Below are 8,462 nucleotides of genomic sequence, written 5' to 3' on the forward strand. Positions count from 1 at the left end.
GTCACAGGTCTGAATACTTTCCAAAGGCCCCGTATATACATTGAGTGTACAAAACATTAGGAACACCCACCCTTTCCATGACATAGACAGACCAGGTGAATCCTATGATCCCTTATTGATGTCACCTATTAAATCCACTTCAATCAGTGTAGATGAAGGGCAGGAGACAGGTTAAAGAATGATTTTTAAGCCTTGAGACAATTGAGATATGGATTGCGTATGTGTGCCATTCAGAGGGTGAACGGGCAAGACAAAATATTTAAGTGCCTTTGAACGGGGTCCGGTAGTAGGTGCCAGGTGCACCGGTTTAAGAGGGTCAAGAACTGCAACTCTTCTGGGTTTTTCACGCTCAACATGAGAGAGAGAGGTCATGAGCAGATGAGCTCCCACATTATTCAGCATGTTTAAAAAAAATAGATAGATTTAGAGTTAAATAACCTTAGATTTTTAGGTCAGGGACATATACAGGATGCTACACTAAACAGCATAACCTTCACTATGTCACCAGGACATATACAGGATGCTACACTAAACAACATAACCTTCACTCCAAATCAAAACTCCAAACCTACAACCTGATTTTTGGATGGAATTACCTGGAATGCTTCCTACACCCAATGATTATTATTCCCAAACTATACAGCAAATACTCTGGGAAACAAACGGAAACCTGAAAACACCATCCAACCAGGAACTGAGACCGAAGGCTACCAAGCTTGTGAGGACAAAGAGATACAACCTCAATTAACACTGACGTGTGAAGCGAGAGGTGTCGAGGCCTTTGAGCCCAACAAATGGCAGACTACCCCACCCAAACCCAGAGGCCTTGAAGCCCCCTCCTGCTGTTCAGAGACTGGCATTTTCTACAAGAAATCTGCCTCCAGAAATAAAAGCTTCTCCCAAGTGGGTGTGACACCTACTAAATAAAAGAGCTGCCAAACTAAACCTGATTCAGATGATCATGCCAGATTACGGAGACATAATTTATAGATCGGCAGGTAAGGGTGCTCTTGAGCGGCTAGATGTTATTTACCATTCGGCCATCAGATTTGTCACCATTTCTCCTTATAGGACACATAACTGCACTCTATACTCCTCTGTAAACTGGTCATCTCTGTATACCTGTTGCAAGACCCACTGGTTGATGCTTATTTATAAAACCCTCTTAGGCCTCACTCCTCCCTTTGTGAAATATCTACTGCAGCCCTCATCCTCCACATACAACACCTGTTCTGCCAGTCACATTCTGTTAAAGGTCCCCAAAGCACACACATCGCTGGGTCGCTCCTCTTTTCAGTTTCCTGAGGCTAACGACTGGAACGATCTCCAACAAACACTCAAACTGCACAGTTTTATCACAATCTCTTAATTCAAAGACTCAATCATGGACACTCTCACTGACAGTTCAAATCAAATCAAATGTTATTTGTCACATACACATGGTTAGCAGATGTTAATGCGAGTGTAGTGAAGTTGTGGCTGCTTCACGTGATGTATTGTTGTCTCTACCTTCTTACCCTTTGTGCTGTTGTCTGTGCCCAACAATGTTTGTACCATGTTGTGTTCTTCTGCCATGCTGTGTTGTCATGTGTTGCTTCCATGTTGCTGCCATGTTGTTGCTACCATGCTGTGTTGTCATGTTGTGTTGCTACCATGCTGTGTTGTCATGTGTTGCTACCATGCTGTGTTGTCATGTGTTGCTGCCATGCTGTGTTGTCATGTGTTGCTACCATGCTGTGTTATTGTTTTAGGTCTCTCTTTATGCAGTGTTGTGTTGTCTCTCTTGTTGTGATGTGTGTTTTGTCCTATATTAGTATTTTTAATCCCAGTCCCCGTCCCCACAGGAGGCCTTTTGGTAGGCCGTCATTGTAAATAAGAATTTGTTCTTAACTGACTTGCATAGTTAAATAAAGGTAAAAAAAGAAAAGAAAAAAAGTTTCCTGTGTGTATAAAGATTGGTCGATCACCCAAAAGACATCCAACTTGACACAACTGTGTGAAGCATTAGAGTCAACATGGGCCAGCATCCCTGTGGAACTCTTTCTTTCTTTTCTCTACACCTTGTAGAGTCCAAACCCCGATGAATTGAGGCTGTTCTGAGGGTAAAAGAGGGGTGCAACTCAAATATTAGGAAGGTGTTCCTAATGTTCTGTGCACTCAGTGTATGTGATTGTATACAAATGTAACACAGGAGGACGGCTCATAATAATGTCTGGAACGGAGCGAATGGAACGGCATCAAACTCATGTATTTGATACCATTCCACGTATTTGGTATATTATCAATATATATATATCGTATTGTGGTTTAACCTTGTTTTCTGGCTTGCTCCTCGAGAAATGCTGGCGGCCATGATAGAAGCCAAACGTGAGTTGACTTGGAAGTGTGCTTTGCTGTGGGTGTTTCTTTCGGGTGTGTCCTTGCCACCACTAAGACACGCCCGTCTGTCAGAACCTTGGCCACAGCTGTTTCCTCCCCACTCGATCACAACAAACCTCCTCCTGCAGGTTGAGTTCAGTAACTACAGGCAGATGTACGGTGAGATGCCAGATGAGGCTTTGAATAGGTCAGTAGTCTACTGAGTAATATAAGAAGAACGCAATTGCTGCATTTATGTAGATATTCTAAACTAAGTGTTTTGATAACTTTCAAATGTAGTAGCAGATCTTTGTAGAATAAACAACTATTTACATAATACCACAGAATCAGTGTTCTGTTAATATAACAATGTACACCTTTCATGTCATTCCCAGCAGATACAGACACTGTGCCTATCTGTATTATGTCTGGTGGTAATGGGGTTACCATGGTAACATGTCAGAGTGGTCATACCTTCCTGTCTGGTGGTAATGGGGCTACCATGGTAACATGTCAGAGTGGTCATACCTTCCTGTCTGGTGGTAATGGGGCTACCATGGTAACATGTCAGAGTGGTCATACCTTCCTGTCTGGTGGTAATGGGGCTACCATGGTAACATGTCAGAGTGGTCATAACTTCCTGTGTGGTGGTAATGGGGTTACCATGGTAACATGTCAGAGTGGTCATACCTTCCTGTCTGGTGGTAATGGGGCTACCATGGTAACATGTCAGATGGTCACACCTTCCTGTCTGGTGGTAATGGGGCTACCATGGTAACATGTCAGATGGTCATAACTTCCTGTGTGGTGTCCCGCATACAACAGGAGTTCCCTGATCCCGGTGCAGAATACACAGGGTTTCTCCCTCCCCATATTGACTGATACCATTCAATTCAATAAGAAAAAAAATACAATACAAATTGTCTAGTAAAATGTTTATGCCGGGTGCCAGGTCTTTCTCCATTCAGAGACATCAGTATCAAGCCAGTCTGAACTGCATCACAGCAAGTCTCCATGTTCTGGCTCCATACATGTTTCTGTGAACACACACACACACACACACACACACACACACACACACACACACACACACACAGTCACTGTTCTATTACCAGTGACAGTTAGGATAGGTAATATCTGATAAACAAGCATATGCTATGTTGAAGTTTAAAACGGGTCAGACTAAACCTACCTAATTCTGGTCTCCCCATCGCCGACTGCTGGTCGAGCAAGCAGGAGGTGGGACAGGAGGTGAGACTGGAGGTGAGACAGGAGGTGAGACTGGAGGTGAGACTGGAGGTGAGACTGGAGGTGAGACTGGAGGTGAGACAGGAGGTGAGGTCTTTGTCAGCACCCAATCATGGTAGCGTAGATCAGCTCATTCACGGTTCAGATATCATGAAGTGAAATAGAATGGCAAATGCAGCGATCAGACTGGTTCCACCAGGCTATAGGTTATGAAGGTGAATTGGGACAAAACTGTTTTGACCTTTGACCAGGTCAAATGTCACCAACTTGATTCAAGTGTCCTCCCTGTTCCATTTATAGGAATGCTGACAGCAAGGGCATGCCTGCGTGATGCTGATGGTCCTCTTGCTGGTCTTGTCTATGTTGAATGTTTTCGGCTGCAAACTGGACATCTCTCGAACAACTGCAGCAGGCAATCCTCCTAAACAATGTATTCCCTCATCTTTTGAGGTGCTGTTAACTGGGAAGGTCTGTGACAGGGTGATATAATAGACAGTCAAGTGGGAAATTGCATTTTGTTCTAAAGAAAGGAAAATGTTTTTTGATAATGCACAACCAAAATGACTCTACTACTTGTATTTGCTTGGCTGGGTAATTAACCTACTAGTTTATCAAACCGGGTATTTTTTAATACAACTTTTCACATAACACACATTACCGTTGCCGATGAAGCCGTCTGTGTCGTCAGGGCAGTAACTGGGGTCAAACTCAATCTAGGTCGTCACTTGTTACCACAGCCACAAAGTCATAAACTATTCCTACAATTTCTCTTCTTAAAATTTGATTTGACTTTAAACCTAACCCTAACTATAACCCTAATCTTAACCACACTACTAACCTTATGCCTAACCGATATAGCCAATTTTGACTTTGTGGCTGTGGTAACTGTGACCCGCACCTTGATTCCGTCCTAAGTAGAAGAAAATTGGAATTGTGTTTCTTTACATTGGATAAAAATAGAGACTCAGAGCTAGAAAATTGTATATCATTACACTACAGTTGAGGAACAAATGGGTAAGTAATTCTGCTTTGAAAGTTGATAAACTTGTAACCCCACTTTTGAGAAAATAGTCTTTGAATGTTTTGGTACCTACTGGAGAGCTCTTCTTTGTCTACACCCAATCAGCATCGTTCACACCTTCTTAAGCCTTAGCCCCACCCATCTCTTTAAGGATTCACAGTGTAGTGAACATCCAAAGATTTCAAGACTAAAAGTGGTGAAAGTTGTTGCAAAAAGTAGTAGTAAAAATAAACTATCTAGTCCTTGGCCTACATCCTAATCTGACTTTGGTGCAGGTCATGTTGTTATTCACATTACCGTCTCTGGTAAAATCTAAGTTTATTTGACACATGCACAGGATAGAGAAGGTGTAAACGGTACAGTGAAATGGTTACTTGCATAGTGGAGTCTTTTGTTTAGACCCATAATCCTACCTCATACTACCATTTATGAATCTGCAGGTTTCTAAAGCTAACCAACTAGATTCAATGTTAGCTAGCTAGCTAACATTAGGCTAAATTAGCAATGCAAATGGATTTCTGAGATACAAATCATATTACTAAACAGCTAAAGTTAGCTGTCTAGCTAACAGTGCGCTTTAATTTACAATGAAAATGACTTCCTGACAACATTAGAAATTATGTTCAAAACAACTGAGAACTGGGAAATCTCTGACTACCAACTTCAGTGTGTTCAAGACAACTGGGAACTGGGAAATCTCTGACTACCAACTTCAGTGTGTTCAAGACAACTGGGAACTCGGAAATCTCTGACTACCAACTTCAGTGTGTTCAAGACAACTGGGTACTCAGGAAATCTCTGACTACCAACTTCAGTGTGTTCAAGACAACTGGGAACTGGGAAATCTCTGACTACCAACTTCAGTGTGTTCAAGACAACTGGGTACTCAGGAAATCTCTGACTACCAACTTCAGTGTGTTCAAGACAATTGGGTACTCAGGAAAAAAAGAGCCCCAACTGGGAAAAAAACTATTTGAACAGTCATCTAACTCGGAATTCCAAATTGGGAACTCGGGCCTCTTCTCTAGAGCTCCGACCTGAAGATCACTGATGTCATGATTTGACCTCGTATTTTTCAGAGTTCCCAGTGGTCTTGAAAGCACCATAATATCTGAAAATGCTTATATATAATATATATATATACGTATATATGGATGAGCACTTATCCCTCTCTGTCATGGACGCCATGGTTGCCCTTAGCTAACCAATGAGGTTCAATGTTAGCTAGCTAACATTAGGCTATAACAAGCAATGCAAATGGCTTTCTGAGATACAAATCATATTACTACACAGCTCATACACGTAACGTTAGCTAGCGAGCCAGCTAACATTAGCTAGCTAGCTAACAGTATGCTTTAACTTGCCATGAAAACAACTTTCTGACAAAATTAGAAACATATAATATCTGAAAATGTAGCTAGACTCTTACCCGTATACAAAGAGGAACGCTTTTCCCTCTCTGTCACAGATGCCACGGTTGCCCTTAGTTTGAAGATGTAATCCAGAGAGGGGTTTTATACAACAGCTGTCTGTGTTCTCTTTTCGACTCCCACCGCATTTGCAATCATACGCTGCTTAAAACGGGCATTCCACTAATTTCAAAACTCTGTCAACTTCCTTGACAACAACACTGTTGATAGCCATTTCTTCCCCATCACTGTCATCAGAAGACTACAATGCCTGGTTCAATAACCCCCCCCCCTTAAAATCAGGGATTTCCTCATCGTCTGACTCATTTTCAGAGTCAGAGACAGCATGGCATGATCGTCCTCCAGAAAGTAGTCCATCACAACGTTTTCCCATTGATCTTTGTCGATAGCGCCTGTTAAATTCTGTTGTGAGCAGTAACAATACAACTGCAGTTCTTCATGATATCTTTCAACAAGATGCAGTAGAAAGGATTATCTACAATACTGAGCAGCTCATGTTATATAGACAGAAGCGTGCTACATGGTAGACCAATCCAAACTAATCTCTCGGCATGTCCAGCCCATCCATTATCGCAGCCAATCAGGGCTGTCTTTTTCAGTGGCTAAACCAACTAGGCTCGTAATTTAACAATCGTATTCTTATTTACAGATGGCATACACGTTTGTTATTAAGGTAAATTAAAAGTTCACATGTTCCAGAAGGCATTTCTGCCCAAGAACGCATTTTTGATAAAAACAAGTGTTTACGTTCAAATCAGTGGAGGCTGGTGACTTACACATTTGAGGAGGACGGGAGACCCACGCTCTAGGAGCGGAACGTACGGAGACGACAAAGTGTGTTTCAAAAATCGTTAAAGAGTAATTATTTTAACCTAAAGCATTTAATAAAAGACATTTACAGTACAATATTATGGGGAATGAGAGGGCTACTTACACAGTATTGGGAAGGGATCACAGCAGTGATTGAATGAGGGTATGAGTTGAGGTGTTCAGAGGCTTGACTTGAGTGCAGGACAAGATTTGACTGTGAAGCACCCCAAAAAAAATAACACAACACACTACACGGTAAGACAAAAGAGCTAAGAATGAGTTAGTCTGAGCAAGGAGTCAAATATTTGATGTGTAATAATGTGATTGTGTAAGTGATTGACTCTACATACAGTAAGTTATAGGGGTACTCACAGTTCTTGGAGTGTTAGGTTCTAATTTTACATTTTTTGTAAATAACTCACGGACACTAGAAAATCTTACCCAAGTTTAATTCTTCCCAAAGGGTCGATACAGCTGTAATTCAGACACAGACATGGCTTCCCCCCGTGGTAGTATTCATAACCCACTTTGGGTGGAGTCTCCTCCTTATCGCTAAATATTGCATCATTCTTGCTAAGCAGGGAACTAAGTGATATGAGCCTTCAACTGGTTTCTCCCCTTATCTGTACTGTCACATGTGATTGGTTTCCCCTGCGCTCAGCCCCTCCCAAGCTTCATTATGGCTCCACCCCTCATGTCTCTTTAGTAACTAATGCTCCTATACTTCTGAGTATAACAATGTTCCAAGTTTAACCCCCAATCAAAACAAGAGGAAACATTTAATGTGTCAGTGGATGAGCGGGCACATGAGAAATGGCTTCAGTTCATATCAGGAGAGAGTAGACAATGGTAGTGGAGTGAAGTGGTCATCACCTCTTAATCAGGGAACAGGAGGGTACTTAGCTGGAGATACAAATAGCAGATACATTCCACTACAGCTGCTCCATCATAGGTTTGAACAACACATTTATTCATGAAGTTAAAAAACACAGGTATCTGCTATTAGCGCACATAGGCTGTATGCAGCTGCTCTTATTTTTTTAATTTCACCTTTATTTAACCAGGTAGGCCAGTTGAGAACAAGTTCTCATTTACAACTGCATCCTGGCCAAGATAAAGCAATGCGACACAAACAACAACACAGAGTTACACATGGAATAAACAAACGTACAGTCAGTAGTCCACAGTTGATCAGACTGAAAAATGGTCTTGTTTTCATCCCATACAGCAGGTGAGATCTCTAATGTTTAGATGTAGCCTAGGCTGCTGCAACGTGTATGTAACGAGTTTCTGCTTGTGTCTGTACGGAGTGCCCATCCTCACAGAAGGAATGGTGAACGCATACTTGAGCGCGGGTGAAAAAAATGCGCTACGTCAACCTCTCTTCTTTAATCTAACTTTTAATGGATGATGTGATGGAAGCTATTGGATTGATTTTGACATCCCTGAAAAAGACAGTAGAAAGTTCCATACGTTCAGCAAGTAAAGCATCGTAAACGTCGTAAACGTGCAGTTACCGCTGCAAGCTTGTCGTAGTTGCACTTGTTAGGGAAACTTTCGCCCCCCGTCGTGTCCTCTAAAATCAAATTCTTGCA

The 8,462-nt window shown here is 41.9% G+C and overlaps 1 long non-coding RNA gene across 3 annotated transcripts; it reads right to left on the reverse strand.

Annotated features, from left to right (window-relative positions):
* Nucleotides 1-3,278: 3,278 nt before the first annotated feature.
* On the reverse strand, nucleotides 3,279-7,792 carry LOC139553949 (uncharacterized). Of its 3 annotated transcripts, none has more exons than XR_011670766.1 (5): nucleotides 7,240-7,792; nucleotides 6,992-7,081; nucleotides 4,265-4,516; nucleotides 3,551-4,076; nucleotides 3,279-3,395 (listed from the first exon to the last, which is right to left on the reverse strand). It is a non-coding gene; the product is annotated as an uncharacterized lncRNA (long non-coding RNA). The 3 variants fall into 3 exon arrangements; XR_011670765.1 differs by having other exon boundaries at nucleotides 7,309-7,791; XR_011670767.1 differs by lacking the exons at nucleotides 6,992-7,081; nucleotides 7,240-7,792 and adding an exon at nucleotides 6,057-6,976.
* Nucleotides 7,793-8,462: the final 670 nt, after the last annotated feature.

The sequence above is a fragment of the Salvelinus alpinus genome, chromosome 25, assembly GCF_045679555.1.
Source record: "Salvelinus alpinus chromosome 25, SLU_Salpinus.1, whole genome shotgun sequence".
Taxonomy (NCBI): domain Eukaryota; kingdom Metazoa; phylum Chordata; class Actinopteri; order Salmoniformes; family Salmonidae; genus Salvelinus; species Salvelinus alpinus.